Genomic DNA, 11,178 nt, shown 5'->3' on the forward strand with positions numbered 1-11,178 from the left:
AGAAATAACCAAGTTGTAACTTTTTATTACAATGGTTATAATTTATTCTATGCTTATATAATACATCCTATATTGAACATAATAAATTAAACTCAAATAAACTTCCTATCCTGTTACAGCATGTCAATTGTAGCCACATTTGTAAAATTTAAAAACTCTTTGTATCACAAGACTTTGTTTTATTACGTACTCACCTTGAAAAAAAAAGTAAAAAAAAAGTAAAATAAATAAATGCATGCACTGTACAAGTATTTTTTTTTCTAAGGATATTATTGTATTCATTGATTGTGGTGCTTCATTCACAAAGCGCTGTATGTTGGAAATGTGCATGTGGCTGAGTTTCTCTGTATAGCCAACAATTCTGTAATAAAACATAGTGAATGTGGACAAAAGAATGTGTGTACTCTGTTTTCTGTCAGACCGTATAGCGTTTCTAAAGTCAGCACAATGGCACAACACCACACAGCAGGTCTTTTCTGTCAGTGAAAGAGAAAGCAGAAGAGGTTTATAACAGGATCGGTTTTGTTCCGTATGTGCGCAGATTGTCTCTGGCAGAGGCATATGCAGCAGTGCTGAGCAGAGATGGCACCGTGCCCTTCTCTCTACCTCAACACACAACAGAAGAGACAAACCCATTCTCGCAAGATGAAAACTGCTTTAAGACCTTGATTTTAATTGAAATATTATGGATGAGGTTTAGTTTATTGTTTTGTATTTTCAAGTTTAATGCTGTTTTGCAGTAGTTTGAGATTCATCTGTGTCATATATGTTGGTCCTGGTCTTTAAAGGGGTGGTCCACTACCTTTAGTTGATGTGTAATGTACAGTAGCTGTGTGAACGTAAACAACATCTCAGAATGTAAGATGCTCAAACTTCAATGCAAAGGGAGACATTGGCTTTTACAGAGTTAGTTTAGCAAAGCCTACAGCGAATGAATTTGGGGACTACAAAAAAATACATCCGGGCAAATGAGATTACAAACGTTCCAGGTTATGTGCATTCACCACGCATATGCCTCGCGCAGCAAAGGGGCATGGCCAGACATGCGTTTGTAGAAAAAGGAAAATGCCGTCCAAATGCTGCTATTTTCATGGATCTTGTCCTGTTTCACTATTTGGCCTTCCAGTGAACGTGACACAAAGAGAGAAGTAGTTAAAATTAATTTTTAATTATGTTTCAGAATATTCTAAAAAATATATAACTCTATGTGCAAAGCATTTTACAAAGGACAGCTTCCGGAATAGGTCGCAGTTAAGTGTTGGATTCAGCCTACGATAAAAGAAGAAGCTGTGGATTTTGAGCCCTAATCTGTAAGTACATTTTTTTGTTAAAATGTATATCTTACATGAATAGTTTCTAGCGTTCATTGTAGGCTATGTTGTAGTAAGGACGTAAACAAGGATATAAACAATGTGAAACAGGGTTTGTCACTAGCAATTATTATTTGCAATTTAGCTTATGCCTGCCAACATTTGTGCCCGAGTTTCCTGAGAACGGGGGGTGTGGGGGGTTAGGTTTGGTGTGGTGGTCTCTGAGTAACAAAGTTGAGAATCAGGGGGGTGGATGGGCTGCGGGTGTATGTGGTGTTATCAACTGTACCATGTTTATGGCCAGCAGCGATCAGATGCTATACCAAAATTGAGGACCTGGCATGGGGATGAAATTATGGACGTTTTCTGGGAGAAATTACAAGATGGGAGGGTGGCAGAAGATGGCAGAAGATGAGTGTGAAAGACGAGAGACTCTCGGGAAAAACAGAGTTTGGCAGGTATGATTTAACGACAAACATGTATCCGTTTTACCCCTGTAAACATCCACAATTGTCACCAGCGACTGCAGTGTATCTGTATGTGTTAACATTCCATGAGTTTTACTCAGGGACTAAGTGAGTCACCACCTTGATTCACCTTGTGAATCAGGGGTCGCCACAGCAGAATGAACCCCATACAAGCTTCTCATTTTAAACCCATTTGTTTTGTGCTGTTCCATATGCTGGGATTATTTATGCTGGAAATTATTAAAGAACAAAGCTCATGACCTATTAAAAATAACCTGAATATAATTCACACCATAAATGTAGGAATAACTGTCATTTGTTCACACCAGTTAACACATTTCCCATCACTGTTTGACATTTAGTTTGACATTTTTCCCCTGAAATGCTAAAATACAACATGTGAAAGACACTGACTGTATAAAGCCCATGAATATTTCATTTGGCAAGCTGTTCAGTTTATGATTGGTTGAAACTGCTTCACACTGCATCCTCAGTGGCACAACACAAGTGCTAAAAAAAGGTTAAAAACAGTCTTGAAATTACGTATGTGGAACATTGTTATACAGGGTTAACAGCTGAGTTCAAAAAGGTGATAACGTGGGGTTAAGTAGACTGTAAGACAACCAAACAAATAAACAAAAAAAAATATTTTCAGTTTTATCCAGACCTCAAATAGAACAGTCACTTGCTTCCTACTCTGCAACCCCCCATCCTGAAAGTGTGCAATCTCACAGGGCACTTTGTCTGTGCGGAAATTGAATGAATTAGGGAAAGTACCCCATCTCTCTGCCGCTAGCAGAAGCTATCTTCCACAAAGAGCACCAAAGCAATAACACAAGAAATGCCTGTGGCCCGGGACTTATTCAGAAAGAGAAAGAGAAGGTGATTGTCCTTTGGGCTAAAGTTTAAGTTATAATTTTAGCTTATCCTAAACCTGTGAGAATAATAGACCTGCAAAAAACGATGACACATTCCGTTAGGAAATACATGATACATACTAGTGGAATAACTGATGATGACCAATCAAATTATTGAAGTATGTAGTATGTAGAAAAATAATGCATTAATTTCTAATAATTAATGGGATCAGACTTAGTTATTGTTGGCAAACCTAAAAACACTGTTCAGATTTGGTATTTCAAGACATTTGTTTTGGACATTTAGTTTTTGTCCTCACACAGCTCCTGTGTAATTTATTGCACATCTCATCCAAAGACTTTAGTTTTGACTTGATTTGATTGTTGTAGACCATTTTGACTGTTGTAATAATTGAAATCATCCAGTGTGGTGTCATAGAACTGTGATAATCAAAACCTGCCCCGAACTAGCCTTGTGGATCCCTGAAAATAATAGCAGACATTAAAATATGAATCAAATTAGAATCAAGCATCCAACAGCCTTGTAGTATAAGTAAGGGATAATCAACGAATTGCCAATTGTTGGGATAGTGTAAATATGACATGATGTAATTTTTTCAGAACATTATAAATAAAGAATACAATTACATTCAAAAATAAAGTTTGTTTGTGCGGTGTGAATTGACTTTTAGAAGGCTTAGGCAGGAAAGTCTACAGTATAAATGTGACTTTTAAACATCTCTTTTCATTCTAAACCCCATTTAAAACCACTAGGAAATATACAAAATGTATGAACCTAATAATTTTTTGTTTCTGAGTTTTTGATCGCATCAAAAATTGGCCCAAATTTAGGATCAGGCTATTTAAGTTGATCTCTGATTCAAACTTTTCTGTTGTGTCACCTGTATTAGTGTTGTGGTGACTGGTACATTAAAAAAATGTTGGTTCATGTGATTAACATTATATTACATAAATTGATAGTTCAACGAAAAGTAAAAATTGTTATCATTTACTCACCTCCACTTGTTACCACATGTGTTAAACACAAAATAGGATATTTTGAACAATGTTAGAAACCGGTCATCCTTGACTTCCATAGTATACAGTATATTTTTCCTTTTAATCAAAAATTTTTTTGAATTTTTTATTTCTAACTTCTTGATAGCAAGTAAATAATGAATAAATTTTCATTTTTGGCCAAATTGTTGTTTTAAAGGCAACAAAATTCAATGTTCACTTACGGTTATAGTCCCAGGCATTTCTCAATCCAGGCTCATTGGAGATATCGTCACCTTGGAATTATAAGGCTATCTGCGTTCTGAATGATTTTGAGATATTGAGCTTTGATGTAAATAAGTTGTCATTTAATAATAATATGTTAATAACTCAATTTTGACAAAAAGTTCAGATAGAACTTTACAATTCTAAGGTTAAGATCTGTGCCTCAGGCTACATTTTTGTGAAACCTCTATTTAAAGCTATTTATCTACATAAAACTGTTTTAGTTGTGCATTATAAAAATCACTTTTTTTTAAGAAAAACAAACTACGTTGCTCCAGTTTCGTTCACAATCCACTAGCACAGCTGTCTGCATTTTTGTGTTTCTGAAATACGTTATTAGGGTGCATTGTGTTATAGTTCACGTCCTTCTTGTAGATATTCATGAGGAAGCAGGGATTATTGTACAGATCACCTTCACCCTTTTGTACACTAACCAATAATGCTTTCAAAGGCAAACAGAAAAGTAAAGTGCATTTGGTTATAATTGCATCTTGATTTAATTTCTTTTGTGGAACTGTGGCAAGGCTAGAAAAGTTGTCCATGTCCATATGGTAATACATAGGTGAAGCAGATGTATTTGATAAGACATCTTAACCTTTGTTTCCATCCTACGATGCAAATTTAACCTTATGGGCAAAACTGGAATATCTCAAATAAAGTATAAAAGAAATATTGCAAAAGCACAGTTTCCATCCAATGATTCAAAGAGAACAAAATCGTCAATTCCTGATACACTGGTTCAAGTTCAGAAGCTAATAATATCGAACTATTTTGATGACAGATTTTGTCTAAGGGATTTTAGAATGACAAAAACAACATTTCAAATGTTTTACATTGTAATCGGTTTGCTGGTTTGTTCATTAATGCTGTCCATCACACCCATTTTTATAATATCCTGATTCTTTATAACAAAATGCCAGACTTTATTCAGTAAATGTGTTTCTATTGGCGTTTATGCACATTTTGTCTTATCAGATAAAAAGTTTATCCTACTCAGTTGTTTGCATACATTTTTATGTACATTTTTAAAATGTATCTTGGTGTTTCCACAAGCACAAATTATGTATAAAAATAGTTGAAACATATGGAAACATATAGACAACTTTAGGGATTTCACTGTGTCTCTGTGTCCTTGTGATCTCTGTCCTGCAACAAAGTTGTTTTGTAGTATTTATGTGGTGTTGTGCAAAGAACTGCATGAAAATAATCTTATATTTGTCAAAAATGTGTCCCTATCAAATATCATTAGTCTGAAAAGAAACAAAAGTTGCTGGTGTCATACTGCCCTGTAGCATTTTTAGAATCTAGAAACTGCAGTCGGACCTATGTAGAAGTATACATTTTTGTGGTTTCACAAAGATGTAGGCTGAAGCATGTATTTTCAATGAATCTGATGATTTGTGGGAGGAATGGGAAGGGGTATCATTTTATTAACATAATTTTAAGGTTAAAAAAAAACTACTTTAATGAAATATACATTAAAAAATATTTTTGATGCGTGTTCAAACTACTTATTTTAAATGAGCTGAAACAATGCAAACAATGTGATTTTTTAAATAAAAAAATTTGTTTTACAATCAATCCACTTTAATTTGTAAAAACTATTTAAATTAATTGCATCGATTTGTGTTGGGACAACATGAAAGAATTGTGAAAGCCAGAATTTTTTTACAGTGTATGTGACATGCAAATGCAAATATATATAATAGGGCATCATTTAAAACATCAGGCAAAAAAAAAAAAACAAAAAAAAACATCAGTATACCAATGCTGTCAGAGTTAAGCTGTTTTACACAGATCTTCACTTCAAGATCATATTGACAGACCCCACAGGACTCTTCAAACAACCATAGAGGGAATGTATGCACACACTTCACCCCGACTGATAACTACAAGTCCCATCTCTATGGAAAATCTAATCAATCCTTTCCCTACGATCAGCACTAACTTCATTGATTGTATAGTTATTGTGACACATGTGGGGGCAGCAGACGCTTGACTCTACGCTCCAGTGAAACATGGCTCATTTATGGCCTGCCTGCAGCCTCTGACAAAGTGGTTATGGATGTTACCAATTTAATGGTAGGTGTGTGTGTGTGTGTGTGTCTTTTCTAGAGAGTCAGAGACAATAATATGGGTCTGGGGAGGTGATAAAATTGAAACGAGGTTGTAGTCACATGACATTACCAATCTTTACTAACATTAAGGAGACTTTGCTCACTTACAGAACAATAAAAACAAATAAATACTGTTAACGCCAATGAAACCTTTGAATGATGAATAACATCCTTGTTGCCATGGAGACAGTGAGTACTGACATTTCAGCTGAAGGTTGAACTGTAATTAAACTGGAAGAGGTCAAGAGAAAGGTCATAAACAATGCATAGGATCAAACGTAAATCCATGCATTAATTCTGCTCTGCAAAGCCAAACACATGTGAAGCCATTATTCAGATTTATAGATACATATGTCCTGTCATTTTATTGTAGCATGCAATTAAAGTTGCACAAATCTAGCTTCTTTATATATAAACTATTGCATACATACAGTACCATTTTTACTTTTCAGTGTTTCAACTATAATTTAATTGTAAGGCAATTGTGTTTTTATGTTTTTCTTTAGCAATTACAAATCAGTTGGGAGAAATAAAAATGCATTATTTAGAGTCTAAAATATATTATTGTGCAGTTACATTATATGTATTTTTTACACTGAAGCATAATTCATTAATTAAACAAGGAGTAAATCATCTTCTCCTTTCCAGTAAACAGGGCTAATTTTATTCTCTTATCGATTTATTCTGCTAATTAAAACTTGACCATATTGATTATAAATGTTTCATATTTTCAGAACACACATCCTTTACTCAAGTATGCTCATGTTTAAAATGACTCTGGTAAAAGTTAAAGGACTGATTATTTGAAGGACAAAAGTAAAAAAGTTAAAGTAAAAAAGTACAGCCTCAAAAGTATCTATTACTACTTCCTAGTTTAGTTTCATGCTGATAACTAGACTCCACATCTTATTTATAAATGTAAATTTTTATATTTTTATTAATAATAAATGTTTTAAATACAACACTTAATTTTGCCCCAAATATATTTGTTTTTGTTTTGCTTTCCTTTTTAAAATAAGAATTTAAAATATCAGAGATTTGCATTAGGCAATCTGGTTAATTCTCTTCAAATAGCAGCTCTCTGCTCCTGTGATTTCAGTATTTGTTTGTTTGTTTGTTTTGTTTTGTTTTTCCAGAACCAAATTTAAATGGGACTGTGTTATTACATGCTATTACACATTATTACATTACGTTATGCATGTTATCACTCATGGTTAACATGATTCCCTCTCTTATAGCCACCATTTTCATGCTATAAGCATTATAAATTAGCCTATATGCAAAATCCTAGTTTGCACACTGCATATAAATATATTTACCTAGTCACGTGCCCAGTTTTTGCTAGATAGATAGATAGAAAGACAGACAGACGGACGGACGGACGGACAGACAATCTGATTGATTGATTGATTGATTGATTGATTGATTGATTGATTGATTGATTGATTGATTGATTGATTGATTGATTGATTGATTGATTGATTGATTGATTGAATCAAAAAGGCATTCTAATTGTGGAATGAGAGGAAATAATATAGATTGTGATACACATTAAAACAAAAGTAATGAGCCTGGTTTTAAAATGTAAGGAGTAGAATGTACAGATATCTGTGTAAAAATGCAATGAGTAAACTTAAAAAAATATTGTCTGAAAAATCAATATTGTATTTCAGAAAAGAGCATCTCTTACCATCTCTACTTATTTTCTTGAGATGACTGAAACATTTGGTACTTTTTTGGGAGCAGTATAAAAAAATAAGTTTTGAAAGAAATTTTACCCAAGTTTTTTCCTTCATGTTAACATAAAAAATGAAAAGATGTGCATGTTAGTATGCCTTCAAACGAAATAATTAATTAGGTAACATTTTATTTTACTCTCCTTGTGTTCCTATACTTAGGAATGCAAAATAACGTCTACAGATATGTATGCAACTGACCCTTAAAGAATCAGCCCTAAACATTCACAACACTCACCCATAACAAACCATACACTGTAACAAGGACACTAAGTCAAATAAAGTGTAAACATTAATGATTATTAGTTATTATTACACTTGTTGTTGTTGTTATTATTCAGATTATTATTAAGTATTATTATTATTATTGCTACTACCACTTTCTACTTTCAGAAATACATTCAGTGACATTCGGCACTGGCAAATTTTGCAATTTTGTCTACATTTTTCGAATTGCTGAACTCATAATGCCCTATTAACCATTTAACTGAACTAAAAAGTTAGACTGGACTTTTATTCCATGAATTGCACACTACAGCAGTAGTTTGAAAAGTACCTAGTCAAATGCCACCTCGTCCCTGTTGTTGAATCAAAATCTTGAGAGAAATATTTGCTTGGACAAAGCTACATATACCTATAGGTGCCTGGGCTTTATGCTTAAGGCACACACATACTGTACTGTAACAAAACACATAAATCCAATTGTTTACTGTGCTAAAGGCATAGTCCTCCCTCCCTTTTTTAATTGATGTAAAATCAATTGCTCCTTTGATGTTATTCTGTATGCTTTGTACATTTCATGCCATAAGGAATTTATACAATCCAACTTCTCCTTTTATCTTTGATAAAAGATTGCCTGCAAGCTACTATAGAGCATATCTTCTATGCATAGCACAATGTGGCCTTGACCATATTGTTCCACACCAACTAGTCTACTGAGCAATTCAAAAAGACAGGCATTTCTCTTGAGGTGGTCTAATGTGAAGTCAGTCACTCTGCTGTCAACACTGGCTTTGAAGGATGAAAATGTTGGGTGAGCTGCTCTGGAAAACTGCTGACAATACAGTAGCTTTGAAAACGGAACACTTTGAGGACAGATGCCCTCTATGACTGTGACATTCTGTAGGCTCTCTTTGAAAGCTGAACATTTTCATCTCCACAGCCAATATCTGGGACTGGAACCCTTCCAAATTTCTCATCAAAAGAAAAACTTGAGTAATATATATTTTTTTCATTCTATTTATTTTTCAAAATCAGAACAGGGCTATCTGTACATTTTTTACAGCCCAGCTCTATAGTTGGAATGCTCAAGTTCAGCATAGATTTGTACACAATCAGGGTACCTTCTGTACAATCCATATGCGTTTTCAAAAAAAAAAACAGGAAAATTAAGAAAACAGCCATTTTTTCGTTTGCTCACAAAAAAACCCTGAAAAACAAGACTTTGGCTCAATTTTTGTTTTGTTTTTTAATTTAGGGTAGGAAAATTGATAAATGACTTCAAAACTCATTATACATATGTAGGCGGTGCTGAAACACCCATTTTCCTCTGATTGGTCAACCAAATCTGAGCTCATGACGTAGCTCTCAAAATAAAGCTGCGGTCACACTGGGCTTTTCCTCCCATAGACTTCCATTCATACGCACGCGAATGCGTCAGACTGGAAACGCAGGGTCATGCGTTAAGTTTCACAGGTTGCTGCAGTGCAAAGTTCAAGCCTGGTGAACTCTGACCTGCGAAATCGCATCTTTTGACTGCGTGAGACCATCGAGGATCAAAACAGGACCTCTCTGGACAGAAATTTAAAACATGAAGCAATAGCTCTCTTTTCTAATGTCTAATCATCTTGTTTAATCCCGCCCTTATATAATATATATATATTTAAACTAAGCTTACATATTCTGTCATTTGATCAGTTATCAGGCTTACATTCATTGCGTATGCATAAATTAAATAAAAACCTAAATTAGCAATATTATTAGTCATTTGTCATTTAGATAAGGTCATAGTTTGCTGATCACCTGATGCTGAGCAAAGATAGCCCTTTCAGAGCAGCACCTGGTTTGATGATAATAATAATAATAATAATAATTATTATTATTAGTAGTATTATTATTATTATTATTATTATTATTATTATTATTATTATTAATATTATTATTATTATTATTATTATATATGCCTATAGTTCACTACCAAACATCTTGCTGCTGTGCACCTGATGCTGAGCAAAGACAGCCATTTGCAAACAGCACCTGGTTTGCATGATTGTTTCCGAGCTACTGTAGGCCTAATTAATAATAATAATAATAATAATAATAATAATAATAATTATTATTATTATTATTATTATTATTATTACTATTATTATTATTATACTAATAATAATAATAGGCTAATAATAGTAATTATTATTGTTCACTTAGTATTTTTTTTTATTGGTTAGTTTTTTAAACTGTTTTTAGTAGGACCAGAATAAAAACACATTGGGCCCAGTTGCTATAACAAAGGGTACGATTTAAAAAATTTCCTCCTATTGATTTTGACTAGGCTATGTGTCTAATGTATTTTGAAGTCGTTTATCCATTTTCCTACCCTAAATAAAAAAAAAAAAACTAAAATCAAGCCAAAATCTCATTTTTTCGTTTTTTGTTTGAAAACAGATATGGATTGGACGGAAGATACCCTGATTGTACACGGACCACGGACCCATTAGATTAGTCAGTACTGAAGCCAAATCTGGAGCTTATCTAACAAAATTACTTACTATAACAGTTCAAAAAATACACCCAAATCTATATGTAATGGAAAAATATTAAATAAAAAAGGGGAAAAATCATTCATTCATTTTTATTTCGGCTTAGTCGCTTTATTAATCTGGGGTCGCCACAGTGGAATGAACCACCAACTTATCCAGCATTTGTTTTATGCAGCGGATGCCCTTCCAGCCGCAACCCATATCTGGGAAACACATACACACTTATTCACACACACATACACTACGGACAATTTAGCATACCCAATTCACCTGTACCACATGTCTTTGGACTGTGGGGGAAACCGGAGCACCTGGAGGAAACCCATGCGAACGCAGGGAGAACATGCAAACTCCACACAAAAATGCCAACTGATCCAGCCGAGGCTCGAACTAGTGACCTTCTTGCTGTAAGGTGACAGCACTACCTACTGCGCCACTGCATCACCCAGGAAAAATCAAGAGAAGCATAAAAAAACAAAGTGGAAAAAAGTAGTTGAAATTTTGTACGTGTGTAATTTTTATTTTTTTGCAATATTTTGCTTGAATTTAATTGTATTATCTTTCAATTTCTGAATTTTAAAACTGAATAGTTCTAACTGATCAAGCTTAATATTGTCCGTATAAAATATGTGTAGTTTTAGTGAAATAAAA

This window comes from Danio aesculapii, chromosome 1, assembly GCF_903798145.1.
Source record: "Danio aesculapii chromosome 1, fDanAes4.1, whole genome shotgun sequence".
In the NCBI taxonomy this organism is placed as follows: domain Eukaryota; kingdom Metazoa; phylum Chordata; class Actinopteri; order Cypriniformes; family Danionidae; genus Danio; species Danio aesculapii.